Source organism: Somniosus microcephalus, chromosome 10 (assembly GCF_052327205.1).
Source record: "Somniosus microcephalus isolate GS21.2 chromosome 10, FLI_Smic_1.0, whole genome shotgun sequence".
NCBI classification, from domain to species: Eukaryota; Metazoa; Chordata; class Chondrichthyes; order Squaliformes; family Somniosidae; genus Somniosus; species Somniosus microcephalus.
This window is the reverse complement of record NC_140996.1, coordinates 18,176,810-18,198,592: the sequence shown is the minus strand read 5'-3', so window position 1 is coordinate 18,198,592 and position 21,783 is coordinate 18,176,810. Positions and strand designations below refer to the sequence as shown.

The 21,783-nt window shown below is 45.2% G+C and overlaps 1 long non-coding RNA gene across 1 annotated transcript in view; it reads right to left on the bottom strand.

The window, feature by feature from the left end:
- Positions 1–20,949, bottom strand: part of LOC147111451 (uncharacterized) — a 28,155-nt gene extending 7,206 nt beyond the window's left edge. Inside the window, exons 1-2 of the long non-coding RNA XR_015079690.1 lie at positions 20,879–20,949; positions 7,097–7,254 (exon numbers count right to left, since the gene is read on the bottom strand). This is a non-coding gene — a long non-coding RNA (uncharacterized LOC147111451). The remainder of the gene's footprint in view (positions 1–7,096; positions 7,255–20,878) is intronic.
- Between the last annotated feature and the right edge of the window lie 834 nt (positions 20,950–21,783).

Here is a 21,783-nt window from a genome sequence, read left to right as displayed (position 1 = left end):
TGAATCCTGGTTTGTTTTTCCTTATTAAATCCAATTTTTAATATCTTACTTCAGTAACCCAACCCAAATATAAACAAATACGACCTTTAAGCAGGGAATGCGAATCGACCGCAGAGGGTGATCAGTCCTCATAGCAGAAGGAGAATTCTTCTTCACATTGGTGTTCCCTGATGTTCCTGACATCACTTCCTCAGGATGCCTGATCCTGGGTTACGCCCCTTCTCCAGGCAACACACAATCTTAGACCTCTGTTCTTCTCGTGACAAAATCTTCAGCTTTAGACTGAATGCTCAAAGCCCCTTCACCTCTTCCTTTGCAACTGTCTTCTCCAAACCGTTCATGTGGAACTGACTGCAGACCATTGCCTCATCACATCTTTGAAGCTCTCTTGACTAATATGCGGAGACTGCAGCTGTAACCTGATCAGGCTCCTTTTAGACAGCGGTTATCATGTTCATTCTGTTCCTGCTGTCTCAGCAAGGTCTCTTACGACCACCTGAGGAGAGGCCAGCGGGACCTGTCAGTCTTTATTCTGAACAAATCCTTCTTAATTCCTCTGCTGATCTCAATTTTAATTCCTGATTCTGTCACGGTGAGCACTGCTCCTGGACGAGAGTGCAGAATTGGACCTACTGTACATTAAAAAGACCCTGAAATTACATTTATTTCTCTTTCTTTGCCCCTCACCCTTTTCAGACACATTGGCCCCGATGTTGACTGGGGTGGGTTGCGTATGCGATGGGGGAGGAGTTTTGTTTGGGAAACCCGGAAGGCGGTTTCCCCGCACGGTGTGGAGTTTTGCGTCTTTCTTTTTCAGCAGGTCCCCCGCCTGGAAGACAGCCTGATTGACAGTCTTGGCTGCCTGTTGGGCGGGGAGCACCCCGGAGGAGTCCATAGCCCCAGGAGCTGGTGAGGAACGGTCGGCTCCCCAATCCTTTTTTAAAAATTATTTGTTCACGGGAGGTGGGCGTCGCTGGCAAGGCCAGCATTTATTGCCCATCCCTAGTTGCCCTTGAGAAGGTGGTGGTGAGCCGCCTTAGTCCGTGTGGTGAAGGTGCTCCCACAGTGCTGTTAGGGAGGGAGTTCCAGGATTTTGACCCAGCGACGATGAAGGAACGGCCGATATATTTCCAAGTCAGGATGGTGTGTGACTTGGAAGGGGTGGTGTTTCCATGTGCCTGCTGCCCTTGTCTTTCTAGGTGGTAGAAGCAGTTAAGAGTCAACCACATTGCTGGGGGTCTGGAGTCACATGTAGGCCAGACCAGGTAAGAATGGCAGATTTCCTTCCCAAAGAACATTGGTGAACCAGATGGGTTTTTACAACAATCCGATAGTTTCATGGTCACTGTTACTAGCTTTGTTCAATTCCTGATTTATTTAATTAACTGAATTTAAATTCCGCAGGCGCATGTGGTGGCATTTGAACTCACGTCTACAGATTCATTAGTCTAGTAACATAACCACAATGCTACCAGTCCGAAGGGGTCTTTCGATAGGGGGGAGTCCGATTCCAGGGGTCTTTGTATGGGGTGGGAGGCGTCTGATAGCAGTGAAGAAGATAGCTTGGTGGGCTGGGAGCAAGCACTCATGCGCTTCCTGGCCCACAAGCAGTGCTGTAAGGACACTTACCTTCTCCCCGAAACCCGCTATCACCGTCCCACCTCTGTTAAACCCGGAAGTGGGCAGCTTGGAGGTGGATTGTGGGTTGGGGTTGAGACCGGCCCCAACCCACCCATTTTTGAGGTTTAAAATGACCCCCATTGTTACATCTTCCAGTCCAAGCAAGTAGTCCACACCCTTACCTAATCTAGAAGAGTCTCTGCCAGGGCTGGCTTTAAGTAGGCAGGGTGTGGAAAGGAAAACTAAAACAATCTTCCCTCTGATTTCCCGTCCATTGCTGCCAAAGCAGTGTGCTTCTAATTAATGCCACTCTTCCCTAACTCTGCTGAATGACAGCGACAAACTGGCAGCCTCAACAAAGGCCCTTAGTGCACCAAAAGACCTTTGCCAACTATGCTGAAACATTTCTTTAATTAGGCCTTGGACTTCGACTTACTTTTAATAAACTATTTTTCGAACAAGGTTCTCATTCGCCTGCGCTCCGTTCTGCCACCAGAACAGTCTATTAAACTTGCCAACTGCGTTAGTAACCAAAGGCTTCTAACTAATCATGTCAATTAGCAGGCATTAGTAGAAATTATTTTCTCACTTGTGACAGCTCTTCAGTCAATTGCATTAAGCATTTCATTCCAAGGCTAGAGAAAGCAAGCTGGATTAGTGCCAGTTCATAGTGAGGCTTGTCTCTGCAGATCCCATTAACTACGTTACAAATGACTGAGACGTGTCAAAATCAATGTTACTTCGCATTGCTTCCACCAATCCTTCAGGCAAAAGTGATTTTTTTAAAATTCATTCAAGGCCAGCATTTATTGCCCATCCCTAATTGCCCTTGAGAAGGTAGTGGTGAGCCGCCTTCTTGAATACAACTGAGTGGCCTGCTAGGCCGTTTCAGAGGGTAGTTAAGAGTCAACCACATTGCTGTGGGTTGGGAGTCACATATAGGCCAGACCGGGTAAGGACAGCAGATTACCTTCCCTAAAGGACAGCAGTGAACCAGATGGGTTTTTACAACAATACAGTTAGTTACAATTACTGAAACTAGTTTTGCATTCCAGATTAATTTAATTATTTTGAATTTCAAATTCCCCAGCTGCTGTGGTTGAGAGTTGAACTCATGTCTGATGGATCATTAGTCCAGGCCTCGGGATTACTAGCCCAGCAACATAACCACTATGCTACCGTATGATTAAAGGAGGGGGTGGGGGGGATACTTTCAGCACAGTACGCTCTGCCGTATAATCAGGTAAGTAAACAGGCATTGCTTTTAAAAAAAAGCTCTTACTTGGCAGGAGGTATTTGAAATGTTGGACGCACCCTCATATCGATATAGATTATTTTTGGTGGAGACCAAAAGCACACAGCACCGACTAGCTTGTGCAAAAAACCAAAACAAATGGAGACAGGCAAATCTGCACGATACAAAAGGAGACAGATTTTGAAACAGGTCTTCATGGTAAAAGCCTGAACCAAGTTATGTTATATTGTGTGAGGGCCCCCCATGCTTTTTGAAGCGTTCTAGATCAGACAGCATTGCATGGCATTGATATTGCTCCAATTCTCTTTACTCCCTATGGACCAACAGACTAATAGGTCTTAGCATTAACATCAGCTGAACAGGTCCCTGCTAAGTTTGAAGACCAAAAACAAAAGGGGCTAAAAATTCGGCTGGCTTCTGCCACCCATTAGAAACATAGAAGATAGGAGCAGGAGTAGGCCATTCGGCCCCTCGAGCCCACTCCGCCATTTAATGAGATCATGGCTGATCATCCAAATTCAGTACCCTCTAGTTGGTTCCTCGACATATTGGTCCAGGAAACCATCCCGTATACACTCTAGGAATTCCTCCTCCACAGGAAAGAGCCAAAATTTTGTGAAAACATGGCAGCCAGCTGGTGGCGGGTGTCGCGGTATCCGCCATTGTCCGAGGGCTGGCAGCGCTGCCGGTAAAAGCGATGGCAGTGAAAATTTAAATGCAACGCCAACCTAACGTCACCTCGGCAAACTTGGACCTTAGCGCTGAGTTCAGCGCTGGGTCTTAAGCTCTCCATGGAAACCCAGCGTTCAGCAGACTGACAGAGGTGCTGTCAGCACCTCTTAAAGGGACACACACATCTTTCAGGTAAGTTTGTGTTTCAGTTTTTAGACCGGATTTTTAAAATTTTACTGAAGTAGTGGCTTGCTGCAATACATGTTCAAAGTTTTTAAATTGTGCAGGGAGTGTTGCTGGAAGCAGGCAAGGCCTCGGATGGGATGAGAAGACAGAAAACGCTGCAACTACTCAGCAGGTCAGGCAACATCCGTCGAGAGAGAAACAGAGTTCACGTCTCAGGCCGAGATGCTGCCTGAGCAGTTGAGTATTTCTAGCATTTTATGCTTTTATTTCAGATTTGCAGCATCTGCTGGCAGAGGGAAGAGGAAGATGCAGAGGAGGAAGAAACAGAAGAGGAAGATGCAGAAGAGGAAGATGCAGAAGAGGAAGACACAAAGGAGGAAGATGAAGAGGGGAAAGAAGCAGAAGAGGAGGAAGCAGAAGGAAGGATGCAACCCCGACAGCCCCTTTCTGACTGGAATATTCGGGATGTAATCATCCACCTGCGCTACCAGTGACCACAGTCGCAATTCCCCTTTCAGCATTTGTCCCATACCTTACCTTCCCTCTGTTACTGACCATCACAATGTCCTCTTGGCCACAATGCTGAAATAAAAGCCACCACAACGCAAATTTTCCAATCCAACTTTATTCACCTATCCATCCAATATGTCATCAAGAAACCAACTCATCACCCTTATGCATTCCATTTTGACTGTCTTGTGTGAGCCTTTGCCTATCCTACTGATGTCACTCAGTGCTACCGCAGTGGCTGCAGCATGGCTGGTGGAAGGCTACTGACTTTCAGTGGGGTCACTGCAAATGACCTTGCCGGAGGGGCTGGTCGCTGGGAGTGTCTTCTTCTTCTTCTTCTTCTTCTTCTTCCCTCTCCCTCTGCTTGGTCAACCCTTGGCTGGGCAGGCTGCATTTCTTGAGTGTGTGAAATGAGGAAGGCACAAGTGTGGAGTTGTGGTGAGGGGAGGGTGGGAAAGCAAGAGGTGCATGCGAGAATGAGGATAATGTATGAGGATAACAGCATCTTGTATCCTTTCAGCCCTGCCGCTGGCCAAGAGTTCAACCATGCTTCTTCCAAGAATGGCCAGCTCGATCTCCTCCAAGGGGGTGAGGTGTAGCTAGGAATGGGAAGTGTTCCTCGTGATTGGTACAGATTGTCGGTAGGTGATAGGCTGCGGGGTGGGTGGGTGGGGGAGTGGGGGAGTTGTGCATTGAGAAGTGGGGCGAGTGATGCAGTTGGTAGGAGACGGCTTTTGAAGATGCATTCACTGACCTTGACCACTGGTCTGAGGTCATGAAGCTTCTTTGGGCACTGGTGCCAGGTCATGGGGGGCGACACAGCTGGTGCTTCTTCTTCTGCTTCCTCCACTTCTGTGCCTTCCTCTTCCCTCTGTAAACGGGTGCTGCAAATGTGAAATAACAGCGTAAAATGCTGGAAATATGCGGCTGGTCAGGCAGCATTTCGACCTGAGACGTGAACTCTGTTTTTCTCTCCACAGATGTTACGTGACTGGCTGAATATTTGCAGCATGTTCTGTGTCCAGCGGCACTCCCTACACACTTAAAAATCTTTTCACACCTATTGCAGCAAACCACCGCTTCAATAAAATCGAAAAAACTAAGGTAAGTTTGGATTTAAGGTTTTGGACTGGTTTTACCTGGCGTGCTTAGGACCCAGCGCTAGGGTCAAAGTTCGCGTTGGTGACATTAAGTCGGTGTTGCACACCGATTGACGTCACCACGCCACCAATTTTTCTTTCAGGGCACTACCAGTTACCGGCAGCGCAAAGGGGGAGAGGAATGTGGCGGCTGCCGCGGGACACGCCACCAGCTGGCGAAAGAGCGGCGGCCACCATTTTAGCTCCATTTCGTGGCACTACGGAGTGGCGCTCAACAGATGAATTTCTAGTCCTAAATGTTTTTTGAGTTTAGCAGAGCTGTTTGACGTGAAAGATGATGCGAAGCTTCATGGAAGCAGCTTTAACAATGGAGGTGTTGTAGGAATTCCATTTGGGGCCAGAGAAAATAGTAAGGCCAAGAACTTCAATGGACAAAGAAGAATTCAGGGTGAAACCATCAATGGGAAGAAGTCACTCCCACGGGATAAGTATAAAATGTTTTCGTAAAGAGTACAAAAGTATATGTGGAGTCATCTTAACCTAACCCACTTGATGGGAAACTGAGAGTATCGGATCAGCTATCTGTTTTACACCCTGCCTGAATGCTTCCCATCAGAGAGATCAAAGTGTAGAGGTACAAGCATTGCACAGTGAGAGGATTGGAGGTGTGTGCACTGCGGGTGTGCAACCAGAAGGAAGATTCAGTTAGAGTGGAGTTATCAGCAAAAGAATGAATAGGGTTGGATGATTCGTAGAGTAAATCACTGCTATGACCAAGGAAGTTGTTCCAGATGATCCCGAATTAAAATAGAGTAATGATTGTTCCTTTAAAGGCTTAGTGGGTGAATGTTTTATGCTTGTGGAATAGTATGCAAGCATGAGTGAATACCTTGAGGGTATGAAAGGAACAAACTGGAGGGACAGAAAGAAGAAACAATACTGTGTGCATTTTCAATGCATGGTGGCTCAGGCTCAATGCGTCAGGATTTATTAAGCCAATGTGCTTCAGGGAACCATTTCAGTTCTTGTTTTGCTGAGGCTGTTTCCTGTGGTTTGTTAGGGTAGCGATAATTCAGTGATGACAATTAGCTGTTGATGTAAATAATGGAACTGCGAGTATTCCCATGTTTTATAAGGAAATATGTGGTTAAGGAAAGGAAAATTGTGAAACTTCCAAGGCAAGGGAATTTTGGAGTCAATTCCATTCAGTTTCAACATGACTGCTTCACATAAAATTGTGACACAGCACAATTTTCATTTATCGACGTGTGTGGCGAATATAGGAAGGAGAATATGGACAGTTCATGAAAAATACAGGAAAAGGGATCTCAGATCAATAATCTCAATCCAAATGTTAGAAAAATATATCGTGCATGTGTAAATATAAACATAAGGCCCAAACTCCTCCTTGCTAAACTGCAACAGCCTATTTTTCTGTGCAGTGATGTTGTAAATAAGTCAATTTTAATTTTAGACGAGAATAGCTGTAAGGCAAAGTGCTCTCCTTCCCAATCATGGTAAATTTAAAAAAAACACATACAAAGTGCTCTAAAAATATAGGGCATGCTTAAAACATTCTTGCTTTTTTTTCCCTCTCCAGTGGAGACCTTAAGGGCCTAGAAATACGACCGTGACACAAAAGCTGCCAGTGACACTGCGGCAGCGGGTTAATGGCCGTCGAAAATGGTGCAGCCGGTCGGAGTGAAAAATTCACGCTGGGGACTAAAGGTACTTAGCCCAGTGCTAAACTGACCGTGTAACACCCACACTGGTGGCGCTAGTCCCGGCATCAGTCGCGAATGTGGAGTCCAAAAGCGGCATTGCATCTTCCAGCGAGGCAGAGATTTTGCTAGGCATTGTGGGATATTAAAAGGGCAATGCATTGTCGTTTGCTTAAAAGGGCAATGTCACCTGAAATGATAAAAAAATAAAAATGAAGTGAAAAATGTAGTTTTCGGCCCTTACAGCTCCACTGCCTTTTAAAAATAAATTAACATTTGGAAAAAAATTCCCAAAAGGGAGTCATCAGCTCTTAAAGCTCAATTCCCTTCCGCACCGCAAAAATTGGAACTGAAGTGGCTCAGCAAGCCAGGGAAGGGGCACCCAGGGTCTCGAATGCAGCTCTCCAGCTGTGTGCAGGGGGGTCAATACTGCATGAGAGGTCCTTTATCCACCAGCAGGTCCTCCAGAAAGAACGATGTGGGACCAGATCACCGAGCTCGTCACTGGCAGCAGTGTTGCCCCCACCATCTTGCTGCAGTGCCCAAAGAAGCTTCATGAGCTCACACCAGTGGTCAAGTTGAGTGAATGCATCTTCAAAAGCCTATCTTGCGATGTTGATCCCCAGCACAAAGCTGGAGTAGAAACATAGAAACATAGAAGATAGGAGCAGGAGAAGGCCATTTGGCCCTTCGAGCCTGCTGCGCCATTCAATGAGATCATGGCTGATCATTCAAACTCAGTACTCTGTCCCTGCCTTCTCCCCATATCCCTTGATCCCTTTAGCCTTAAGAAATACATCTAACTCCTTCTTGAATATATTTAGTGAATTGGTCTCAACTGCCTTCTGTGGTAGAGAATTCCACAGGTTCACCACTCTCTTGGTGAAGAAATTCCTCCTCATCTCTGTCCTAAATGGCTTACCCCTTATCCTTAGACTGTGACCCCTGGTTCTGGACTCCCCCGCCATCGGGAACATCCTTCCAGCATCTAGTCTGTCTAGTCCTGTTAGAATTTTATAAGTTTCAATGAGACCCCCACTCATTGTTCTAAACTCCAGTGAGTATAAGCCCAATCAACCCAATCTCTCTTCATACGTCATTCCTGCCATCCCAGGTATCAGTCTGGTGAATCTTCGCTGCACTCCCTCCATGGCAAGAACATCCTTCCTCAGATAAGGCAACCTAAACTGCACACAATACTCAAGGTGTGGTCTCACCAAGGCCCTGTACAACTGCAGCAAGACATCCTTGTTCCTGTACTCGAACCCTCTCACTACGAAGGCCAACATACCATTTGCCTTCTTAACCGCCTGCTGCACCTGCATGCTTACCTTCAGCGACTGGTGCACAAGGACACCCAGGTCTCGTTGCACTTCCCCTTCTCCCAATCTATTGCCGTTCAGATAATAATCTGCCTTCCTGTTTTTGCCACCAAAGTGGATAACCTCGCATTTATCCACATTATACTGCATCTGCCATGTTTCTGCCCAATCACCCAACCTGTTCAAATCATACTGGATTTTCTCGGCAACCTGCTCACAGCACACACGCCCACCCAGCTTTGTGTCATCTGCAAACTTGGAGATATTACATCTAGTTCCCTCGTCTAGATCATCAATATATATTGTGAATAGCTGGGGTCCTAGCACCAATCCCTGCGGTACCCCACTAGTCACTGCCCACCACTGGGAAAAAGACCCGTTTATTCCAACTCTTTGCTTCCTGTCTGCCAACCAGTTCTCTATCCAAGTCAGTACCTTGCCCCCAATCCCATGTGCTTTAACTTTACACGCTAATCTCTTATGCGGGACCTTATCGAAAGCCTTCTGAAAGTCCAAATACACAATATCCACTGGTTCTCCCTTATCTATTCTACCAGTTACATCCTCAAAAAATTCCAGTAGATTAGTCAAGCACGATTTACCTTTTGTAAATTCATGTTGATTTTGTCCGATCCTGTCACTGTGCTGCGTGTGAATCCCTCGGTGCCCGTTCTCTGGCTTGCTGAGCTATTGTGTTAGTGCTGAGGCAGTTTTCCCATTTTTTGAGGCTAGGAAGGTAATTCAGCTTTAACCATTGAATATTCACATTTGGGACTTCTTTATAATGTTAAATATTGTTTAAAAGGCAGTAAGGGCTGAAAACTGCATTGTTTCACTTCATTTTAATCTGTATTGCTTCAGTGTGCATGGCCCCTTTCATTCTCAGATCTCTTCATTACCCACAATTCCTCAATTCCAGAGGCTGTGGGGAAGTTGCAACGACGGACCCGGACAGAAACTTCATCCCGGATGCCTCCAGCAATGCCACCTGGATGGCGTTGCATGGAAGGTAAGCCCTGCGCCAACAATCTCCATCCCCCTAGACCAATTTTGCCACGTTAGCATTGTGGACATAGCTCCTTCCATAACTGGGGAGGCTCTCCTAACACTTCGATTGCTCTTGAACAGAAAGCAAAAAAACTTGTCACCTGATCGGTAATACCCCATCAGCTTTAGTCACAAATCTCTCTTGTTTCTCTACCTTATCAGCGTTACTATGGTCAAACCTCCTCTGAACTTGCCTCTCTTGTTGGCTCCAACTGTAAATAAACTATCCCACATGATCTTCCGCATTGCATCCTTTCTGCCTTGAAAGCAAGACATTATACACCATGCTACTCTAATTTATTCTTTCTTAGGACTTCAAACAGTGGAAATACTTGCTATCTTCACTAGTTTCTTCTATAATTTGCGGGCTTTTGAAACCTAGGACGCAATTTCGCCAACCGAGGCGGGTCCGGGGCGGCCAGGGTCGGTGTCGCAGTCCCAGCCCGCTGCCTGCTCCAGCCCGCTCTCTCCAAGTGATTTTTCATTGATTGGGCTTGTTAAGCCTGCCCTACAAGGTTCCCAGCCAATTAATAGGAAGCGGGGCTGATGATGTCATTTGATGATGCATCATCGGCCGGTTTTCTTAAAGGGGCTATGTCCAAATTGTTCGTGACAGTTCTGCTGTCAGTGTTCGACAGCATTGAGGTGCTGCAAACACTGACAAGCAAGGCACAAAGATGCACGGCTGCACCCATATGCTTCTGGAGGTAGCCACAGCATGCAGGGAGGTTCTCTTCCCTTCCCATGGGCTGTAGAGAAATCCTCAGGAGATCAACGCAGCCTGGTTGCACATTGCACAGGAGGGCAGAAGCAGGGGTGTGGTCAGGAGGACCAGGCTGCAGTGACACAAGCCTTTCAATATTCTGAGCAGATCGTGAAATGTTACTGCCAAGCCACACTCAACCTCATCCTGTTGTGCCATTCATCACATCCACATCGCTCTGCCTTCCCTACCCTACTCCTGCACATCTTTACTTACAGCAACTTACCTTGCACCTCCACCCATCCCTCTCTATCTACATTATCACTTCCCCATCTCACTAGCCACCCCTCACATTCACCCTCAACCTACTGCAAGCATACGAACTAACAACACACAAGGATAAGCACCTGGGTGGTTTAGCGAATGTTCATGTGAAGTTTCTGTTAATGTGTTGTCAAACATTGAAATCTATATTTTCAACACTTTACCTTATTGGACAGATCTGTGCTCACCTTTGGAAGTGTCTTAGTGAGTTCCAGTGAATGTTGAAACATAACTTCCACCCCCCACCCCGGCCAATTCTGATGAGTGTGAAAGGAATGACTTGGACGTTGTAGGGTTGCTTTATGGTGCTGGTGTGGGTTGGTGTCTGTTGTGTATGTAATATGTGTGCTACTTTGAACCTATGGACAGGACTGCACTACTTGTAGGGCGTAGTGATACGCAGTACCACTCCTGGCCATAGGGGTATAAATAGTACTGTGGGTACTGATCTCCCCTCAGTTCCCGCCTGTGGGCATGAAGTAAAGACCTACGTATAGTCCCTACCTCCAACCAGTAAAGACCTGTTTGAGTTATACGTTTAAGTCTTTGTGTTAATTGTTCAATACAATACACATACTTAACACTGGCGACGAGTCAGGTTCTTACCCTGCGGCAGTTGAAGAGAGGTTTCAAACATCACCACCCCACTAGAAGCGACAGGCTTTAGGACTCTGAAGCCTCCATCAGCGACTGAGCACTGGAGTGCAGCAGCCATCCTGACAGCTTCCAGCGACTGACAGAAGTCTTTCTGCAGTTTCCTTGTTCAACCTAGGTGGTGGGGTAAGCCGTGCAGCGTTGGCTGCAAAGACAGGGCTGGGGAAGTTGGAGAAGATAAGGGCGATCGCAATCCCTGATAAGAGCCGCGGTGAAACGCGCGAGCGGGTAAGCCAGAGCCCGGGAGGGAGCGAGCAAGAGCCGCTTCGGTCGGGAGCCACTTCGCGATCCAGCGATCACATCCGCTGATAAGGGCCGCACTCGGGCGGTCGCGGCGAAGATAAGGGCCGCACTCGGGGGCTGAAGGGAGACGGCATCGGGGGACGGGTGAAGACCGCCAAGCACGGGAAAACCGCCATTTTGTGGGCGGAGGACGACGGCAAGAGCGGGAAGCCGCCATCTTTGATAACAAGTAAACAAAATAAAATCTGAGAAATTGCAAATCTACAATGCCTAAACACGGGAATATTAGCACCTTTGATAGTGACCTCGAAGATTGGGCCATATATGTTGAAAGAGTAAAAAATTATTGTAAGGCCAATAAAATTTGTGACCAAGATAAAGCTCTAACATTATTAAATTTAATGGGTGCGAAGACATACGGGCAATTGAAACACCTGTTATCACCAGATGAACCGGCGGAAAAGACGTTCGATGAGATTGTTACTGTCCTGAAAGATCATCTAAACCCCACGCCGCTGATGCTAGCGGAACGATTTAAATTTTATGACAGAAGGCAGCTACAGCATGAAAGCAATGCTGAATATTTGCTGGAATTGCGTAAATTAGCGAAATATTGCCAGTTTGGAACGGGACTGACAGATGCACTACGAGACAAATTTGTGTGTGGTTTATTTAAACAGGATACACAAAAGCGACTGCTCGAGGAGAATGAGCTGACGCTTGAGAAGGCGGTCACTATGGCAGCAGCACACGAAGCCGCAGCGAGAGGCATGGCAGTAATGCAGCTACGGTCACCGGAGCTCAGTGCACACAAATTGGGTGTGAGTTCTGGCAAATGTTATCGTTGTGGAAAGACAACGCATGATCAGAACCAGTGTTGGTTTAAAAACCAAGAATGTAGAACTTGTGGTAGGCTTGGACATATAACTAGAGTATGCAGGTCAGGGAAGAAGACCAGCAACAAGAAGTCACCGCAAGGAAAATACGCAAAGGTACACAAGGTGACCGAACAGGAGTCCGATTCAGACGCTAGCAGTAATGAACTGGCTAGCTTAAGCTGTAATGAACTGGCTAGCTTAAGAGTACTCAACGCTGGTAAGGGTGCAGACCTCCAGACAATTTGGGTCACTCTTCAGATAGAAGGAGTCCAAGTAAAACTGGAATTGGACACTGGATCGGCATTGACGGTCATAAATAAGAAAGATTACGGAAAGTTATTCCAACATATTCCCCTACAGGATACGGGGATTATATTGAAAACATACACGGGGCAAAGAGTGTACCCCATCGGGAAAATAGAGGTTGCAGTGGTCCACAAGGGCGAAGACAGTCAAATAATGGACTTATATGTGATATCTGAAGGAGGTTCTCCACTACTAGGACGGGAGTGGATTAGGAAAATGAATATGGACTGGCATTTCCTACAAACAATAACGAGTGAGAACTCGGTGAAGATAGTCGGCCCAGACTCTGGAACGGATGATGGTAAGCCCAACTCAGGTGCAAAAGACAAAGTTTCAGCACAGAATTCCACTGAGCAACAACAACATAGTTTAACTGTGGATTCTGAGTCTGGCAAGTCTACTGATGTGCCCATTTCTGAGGGACACCGGGCTCGAACTCAACTCCATTTCAAACTACAACAGCAATTAGAACAAATGCTTCGCCGTTTTGAGCAAAGGTTGAATGCAACGAAAGAGTTCTTTGATATAGAGTTGGAGAATCTGGAAAGACAACAGAAGCAGCTGATGGAGAAAATGGAGCAGGAGCACACAAAACGTCTGATGTCAGAGGAGTTAACGGTCAGCCAACTCCTGCATATGCTGAAGGACAGGACTCTGAAATGGGAAAAACTTGAACACGAACTTCAATATTCAAACGAAAGGGGTTCGGAGCTCTCAAAGGTTATTGGAAGAGCTGAGGTGGCAACACAGACTGAGATGACTGCAACAGAGCAGCCCTTGGATGCCAAAAGTACGCTGACTCACGTCAACGTAGAACAACAGACCGCTGAAACAGCTGCTCCGGTAGAGGGATTGAATAGTCCGATCAATCAATCTCCAAAAGAAGTTGAAGTAGTAAAATCTCAAATGAGGTCATTAGTAAACGACTTGCTGAAAGCCCAGAAAAAGCTGGATGAAGAGGTACGCATGAAGAAGTCTCTTCAGGAAAGATGTCTGGACTTGGAACAAAAGCTGGCTAACGCCCAGCTGGGTATGGAGGAAATAGAAGACCCTCTCGCTGGCCTAGATCAGGACGACACCGAATATTACTATGTCCTGTCCTGCCCAACTTGTAACTTCGACTCCCACCATACAGAAATCATGGAGGAGCACCGAAAGTCTACGGAACATCGGGAGAAGGTGGCTCTACTACGGAAAAAGGAGGAAGAGAAGGAGGAACTGCGCATGCAGCTGGCAGCTGACAGTGGAGCCCAGAGAGTCTCCAAGAAGCAGAAAAGGAAAAGTCGAAACAGAAGATGACCCATCTGAACCATTATTACCTCTACCAGATCACACACGTGGTCGCTCCAAACGGAGCCAATTCAGTTCGGAAGTTCAAACTGTTAAATCCATGGAAGGACTATTGAATGAGTCACTCCAGCAACGTGAACCGACTACACCACAGAGATTGAATCTGTGAACTGTTTTCCGCAGAGACTGAATCTGTGATCTGTTTTGACATGAAGTTATCTATGTATCTATGTTATTCTGTTATGTAAACCTGAAGTTATATATGTATATATGTTATTATGTTATGTTAAATGGGGAGATGACTGTAAAGCTAGGAAGGGAGGAATGTTGTGTATGTAATATGTGTGCTACTTTGAACCTATGGACAGGACTGCACTACTTGTAGGGCGTAGTGATACGCAGTACCACTCCTGGCCATAGGGGTATAAATAGTACTGTGGGTACTGATCTCCCCTCAGTTCCCGCCTGTGGGCATGAAGTAAAGACCTACGTATAGTCCCTACCTCCAACCAGTAAAGACCTGTTTGAGTTATACGTTTAAGTCTTTGTGTTAATTGTTCAATACAATACACATACTTAACAGTGTCATGGGGCAACGAGGGTGTACAGCGTCAAGTGAAGTAAATCTGACCATGGTGAAGCCATCACTGGCCTCCTGGGCAGCAATGTTGTCAGGTGCTGAGACCCTGTGTCCTGTGCAGTATCAGGTGATTATGGAGAAGGTTGATATTGTTGTTGGTAATATTTTTGTGCCTGGTGATGTTGGTGTTAGGGCTGATTGTGGAGGGATTTAGAGATTTTTTCAAGGGCACCAATGTTGCTGGAATAGATGGCAGCTGAAGTTGAGATGACAGAAACAAGCTGTCAATGGTGAGAGAGCTAACTCCAAGGAGGTGACAGTGGATAGAGAGTTTACCCCAAACACTTCCAAACTGCATAAAGCTCAAAAGTGTCTCCCAAGCCCTGAAGGCTCAAGCTTCTGACATTGGTAGCTTTCATACCACTTTTGCAGCAGTCAACTATTTACAGCACTGGGGCGACATAGAGAACCCGACCTACTTACCTGACATGATTTTCGAACGACCTGAAGCCCGTTAAAAAAGTGGGAAAATAGAAATAGGCTGGCAAAATAGTAGTGAATAAGCGTTTAACAACTATCTTAAATGCCTCCCCCGCCACTTGGTGTCGGGTCTGCTTTTGAAATCGCAGACCCGACACTTTGGAAACTTACATGGTGGCGGGTTCGGAGTGGGTTCCCAACCCGCTGTCAATCATTTAGCTTTTGACAGCGCACCCGCCTCCGAATCCGCTCTCTGAGCGCCGGCAAAATCGCAGCCCTAGGCTCTGTGTCACCTAATCACTCCTGATTTATCTTACTTGTCCTTTTACTCTTTCCAACCTTGGTTTTTCCCTGCTCAATGGACCTGACCCCATCACTTTGGTCTCTCAATTTTAAAACAGTGTGTAATACTTTAAGCCTTCAGTTTTGGCCATGCTATTTCTTAATTTCATTCATCACACACATTAGGGAATACCTTTCAACACAATATTTATCTTTCCACTAGCATATTGTAAAAATCTATTTGTAAAAATGTTACCCCACAGCCATGAAAGTAACAGCTGCTCCAACAATCCAAATGATGTGCCGCAAATACAAAATCAAGAAGCACAGGGTATTTAGGATTCCAAATATAACTGATTTATTCTGTCACCCGGCCTATCACTAATTACTGTGCACAACATAAATACTCGTGAGAGCTCCACAAATTGAAAAACGTAACATTCTAAAAAGAGTGACTGTTCAATAACCTTGTCAAGAAGATCGGTCTTCCCAAATGGGATTCGGTTCTAGCTGTGGATTGCTCTGAATACATGTCTTCTAAAAGTAATATATATGTGAAAACCATAACATTAAAAAAAAAATTCTCTTCAGGATACTGCCCTAAGCTGCAGCATAGGAACTGTATTGGAAATAAAATTCTATATGAAGTGTGCTTGCTCCTGTGAGCCAGTTGTCCAATAGCTTGTGGGCAGGAGTTCCATGCCTTCCTGCTCTTCTTCTGAATGTTGCCCTTGAATTCATTCAAAAAGCTCCACTCCCATTCACCGGCTTGGTGGTTTCTTCTATATATTCTTCCAGGTCTCTTTCTCTGAACCACTCTTTGGCCTTCAAGCTACACTGTGCATAGGAACATAGGAACAGGAGGAGGCCATTCAAACCCTCAAGCCTGTTCCGCCACACAATCAGATCATAGCTGATCTGTATCTTAACCCCATCCACCTATCTTGGCTCCATATCCTTTTATACCCTTGTCTGGCAAAAATCTAGTGATCTCGGCCGGAATTTTGCCGGCGCTCAGGGGGCCGGTTTGGAGGTGGGACATCCGGCAAAATCGCAAAGATTGACAGCGGGTTGGAAACCCGCTGTCAACCCTCTTCCGATCAATCTTCCCAAGTGTCGGGTCCCCGATTTGTGCATGGACCCGATATCTTGTGGCGGGAAGAGGATTATAGCCACTTAACTGTCTGTTAAAACTGGTTAACAGGCAGTTAACAGGCTCTTTTGCAATTTTGACACATCTACTTTGGGCTTCCCGATGTCCAGACACCATGCCAGGTAAGTGTGGCGTGTTGTGAGTCTGCTGTAATGTTTCTGCATTGATGACAGCTGCAGAAGTGGTGTGAAGGAGCCAATGGTGCACTGGTGAGTTTCAGAGGTAAGAAAATGTTTGGAAATTAATTTTTAATGCATTTAGACTTTTCTGTAGGTAACAAGTTTTGAATTGTATGTGTAGTCCGACCTCATTGGTAGAACCTCTCTCACCAGTGACAGATCGCTTCTGTAACCTCACCTGCTGCTTCCATCTGTTCTAGCCTAAGGAGGGAGTTACTGGAGAGCCTGGGTGCAAGAGCTTACCTGTGAACAGTCATTATCAGTGTTTGCAGCACCTCAATGCTGTCAAACACTGAGAAATGAGCTGTCAAAGAAAAATTGTGCATAGCCCCTTTAAGAAAACTGGCAGATGACGCGTACTCAAATGACGTCATCTGACCGGCTTCTTCTTAATTGGCCGGCAAGCCCACAGGGTGGGCTTATCAAGGCCAATTGACTTAAAATCACGTCCGTGGGCCGGATGAAGTTGGGGGTGGGACTGGAACCCGGAAACCAGCTGACCCACTCCCAAGCCGCATCGATCGATAAAATCGCGGCCTACAGGTTCAATAGTAGCATAAGGTACACTTAACACATTTGTGTGTAATACCCTAGTCTGCTATTTTAGAAGCAAACATTAACCCACTTTTAAAAAAAATAATAAAGCCTTTGTTAAAAATAACAAAGGATTTTGCATTTGGTTGGTTATATTTGCATTGCGTTAATTTAAGACCCTCACAACCACCCGATAATGGGACAGATTTTGCTGTGGCAGGTCATCTAACAGTGTCTCCTGTTAGATCGACTTGTCACTGCAATTTTCAGCTCAAAAAAGCTGTGCCCACTAAGTTGCAGAAAGTATGAGCTGATAACGGCACAGCGAAGGAAACAGAGCATCTGGGACCCGAATGAACAGCACAACCAACAGGGTATCTCTTTAACCAATGAGATTTACGGATTGGGAAATCAACACAGGAAGGACTGAGCAGGAGGGTGAATTAATGGGGGTGAATGCAATGTCAAATCAGGTACAGAGAGGGAAAGAAATATTGGCTTAAGAAAATGAGGAAAAAAAGAGACAGAAAGGAAAAGTAAGAAAAAAAATTGAAAATTAAAATTTGACACTTTTTAAATCTCTTGAAACAATTCACAACCTGAAGGAATGAGATTTCACACTTATAATAGTTAATTTTTTAGTGCCAGAGAGGTTGATTGGCAGTCATTAACACTTATCACGTGAATGAAAATGTACTTACGCTGGTAATCACTAGCCCTGAATATCTGCGGCAGATTTAGTTTGCATCGACCGCGCCAGTGCACCAACTTCACGACTCTCAGTCCCTATCAATGGTGAAGAAGACGGCGAGATGCCGTTTTCGCGAAGCTAAAGGCGGAGCGGCGCATCTCAGACAGCAACTTTTGGATATTCGCATTTAATCGCGCAGCTGCCCCTCGCCTGAAGTTGCTGTAGCATTTATGCTTAAATAGTGGCGAGCGCCATTAGCCTCAGGGTTATTTTTACAGCAAAATCTGGCCCAAAGTCTTCACAAGCCTTCATACTCTGCTTTTCAGAAGACTTGCACTCCTGGGCCTGCAGGCGTAGGCCTGCGGAAAGGTCCACGTATCCCAGGGGCGCACGCGGTTCGCTGCTATCCCTAGGGTCACGTGGGGTGGACCAATCAATCACAAAGGGGAGATTCCCATTATGCTTATGGGGATTCCACTTACGTACGGGATCCCCCCATGAGCATAATAGGAATCACATAAACATGACATTTTCACACAACCAAAATAAAAATAAACCATCACATGTTTAAAATTAATCAAAATGCAATTTAATGAAACATTTAAAACCAAAATTAAACTTTTTGAAAAATAAATGTAAACATTTTTAAAGGGGCCAAAAATATCCTAAACTAATTTTAAAAGGCTTTTTAAAGTTTAAATGATTTTTTTTTAAATTACTTTATTATTTATTTAAACTCTTACGCTGGTATAATGAAGGCCTTACGCCTGCTTTTACCAGATGTAAGAGTTTTGTGGACATTGGCTGGGCAGTAGTAACCCTGCGCCAGCGAATGCCCATTTCTTGCACGTGCGGACAATCTGTCAGGCTGAAACCTGACAGATTGCAAGTTCCGGGTTTTGGCGCGCAAGTGGAAACCCGGAGTTCGCGGGGGCCACTTACAGCCGCGTGCGCGTCATCATCGTCTCCGGAAAATCCGGGCCATTAATTCCTTTGTGAATCATGTGACACTTTTATTCTGCAGGTGGCTTTACAATGTCCTTTCAATCTGTGATCAGTTTCCTTTCAGCTCTGCTGTGAGCCAACATCAATGTTGATTTTACATTGTTAAGTTAATTGTACATACTATTGGATGTTGTAAATGGTAGAGAATGAGTGTTAGGCTGCAATTTAATCAGCATTTGGACAAAATCCAGAAACCAATTGAGCTGTGCTTTTGTGATTTAAGATTTTATCCGGATTCCTAATTATATCCTTATTCATGCTCAAAATTACCCAGAAATCTATATGTGACAAGGTCACCTATAGCCTTCCTATAATGGCTTATTATTGTAGTTCATACTGCAGTCAATATGTATATTAATCATAATATATATATCACAGTAATACATTTTTGATAGCTGTTGGTAAGCTATTTTACTATTCTGTTATGCTGACACTCCCAATGCAGTACTGTGGGTGTACTGCGCTGTCAGAGGTGCAGTCTTTTGGATGAGATGTTAAAATGAGGCCCCGTCTGCCCTCGCAAGTGGACGTAAAAGATCCCACAGCACTATTTCAAAGGGCAAGGGGTTCTCCCCAGTGTCCTGGCCAATATTTATCCCTCAACCAACATCACTAAAACAGATTATCTGGTCATTATTACACATCCTCAGGACGTCCCAAAGCACTTTACAGCCAATGAAGTACTTTTTGAAGTGTAGTCACTGTTGTAATGTAGGAAACGCGGCAACAAATTTGCACACAGCAAGTTCCCGCCAACGGCATTGAGATAATGACCAGATAATCCGTTTTAGTGATGTTGGTTGTGGGAACACTGTTGTTCTTTATAAACATTTACAATTTTGCTACACCTAGTGGAAGCCATCCCCCCATATTAGAATCATGGAATCTTACAGTACAGAAGGAGGCCATTCCACCCATCGTGCCTGTGCCAGCTCTTTGAAAGAGCTCTCCAATTAGTCCCACTCCCCTGCTCTTTCCTCATAGCCTTGAAAATGTTTCCTTTTTAAACATATATCCAATTCCCTTTTGAAAGTTACTGCTGGTGGCTTCAACCACCCTTTCAGTCAGTGCATTCCAGATTATTACATATGTGTAAAAAAAATCTCATTTCCCTCTGGTTCTTATGCCAATTACCTTAAATCTGTGTCCTCTGGTTACTCACCCTCCTGCTAATGGAAACAGTTTCTCATTGTTTACTCTATCAAAACCCTTCATAATTTTGAATACCTCTATTAAATCTCCCCTTAACCTTCTCTGCTCTAAGGTGAATAATCCCAGCCTATTCTTTTCAAAACTCATCCTGTCTCACAATATGATTATCAAGTCAATACATAAACTCAGGAAGGGAAAATAAAAACATTGAAGGAGAAGCTGCAGATATGATTATCTATAATTGGTAATAGAAAGGCAGGCATTTAGATAGTTCAATTTTGCTGGAGTTATAGATGATTAATGAAAATTAAGTGTGATAAAAATTAATGAAAGGGAAACCGCTGTGAAAATGCTTTAATGAAATTTGGACTTATTTTTTGTCCTCCAGTATATAGCCAAGCTGAAATCCAGGGAAATTACAAAGATAAAATAACTTCCAGGTTTGCTGACTGCTAAATTGCTTACCCCCACCCGCCCCTCTGCCCCCACCCCGAGTTAATGGCCCAGAAATTCGTGTCGGGGGCTTCCCGCGGGTGCAAGCCCCCGACCTACACTTACCTAGCGCGCCGGCAGTTGAAGCCTGGGCCTGCGTGGATTTCCTGTCTGTGGCCCGTTCCAGCTCCCGGCGCGCTGTGCTTGCGTGACCCAGCGGCGTACTTAGTGCGATGCGTTGGCTGGGATCACGTGAGCCATGGGCAACCAATCGGAGGATGCAAAAGCTCATTCAAGAGTTTGACAGTAACTGTCAAACTCAAGAAAACTCCGGGCGCCCAAAACAGTAATTAAACTTGAAATAAAATTTAAAAAAAATCACACTATTTAAATGAACTATAAATAACTTTAAATAACTATTTTAAACAAATAATTAAAATTAAAAAAAAATATTTTTATAAAAAATCGGGGCTAAAAATACACTTACCTTACTGTAAAGTCTTTAAAAATAATAAACCTGTGGAAAAAAAATTCTAATTTTAATTAATAGACCACTTACCTTTTAAAACTAAGTCCTTACGTCTGCTTTTTTAAAGTGTAAAAAGTGGAGGCCATCACGCACGGGCAAACCTGGAAAAAAAAAGGAAGTTCAACGCGCACGCGCAGACTCCTGCGTGCACGCATTCGACCTCTGAACCCCTTGGTTCGGAGGACTGGAAATGCCGGTTTCCCGCGCATGCGCTGTGCATGCAGAAAACCGGCAATTCCATCAGTCCCACGCGTGAGTACACGGTGCTTACTCGCGTGTTGGGACACGAATTTCTGGACCAATATCGGGGCCAATATCTCCGTATGTGGCTCGGTCAAATTTTGTTTGATAATCACTCCTGTGAAGTGCCTTGGGTCTCTTTACTACATTAAAGGGAATACTTCGAAGAATGGAAGTTTACAGAACAGAAGGAAGCCCTCTGGCCCATCATGTCTATACCAGCTCTTTGCCAGAACAATCCAAGACTAAATTGCTTTCCTGGCTCCCAATCACCCTGTATCATTCTCTGCTTCAAATGTTTATCTACTTTGCCTTAAATGGTGCAATGGGCTCTGCCTCAACTACTCTCTGTGGCAATTATGGTAGAGGGAATCACTATTTCACTAAATTGATTCCTGGATGAGAGGGTTGTCCTATGAGGAGAGATTGGGCCTATATTCTCTGGAGTTTAGAAGAATGAGAGATGATCTCATTGAAACATACAAGATTCTGAGGGGGATTGAAAGGGTAGATGCTGAAAGGTTGTTTCCCATGGCTGGACAGTCTAGAACCAGGGGGCATAGTCTCAGGAATAACAACAGAAAATGCTGGAGAAACTCAGCAGGCCAGGCAACATCCGTGGAGAGAAAATAGAGTCGATGTTTCGGGTCAAACCCTTTTTCAAAACTGGAAAGGGAATGAAATAGATCGAAAGG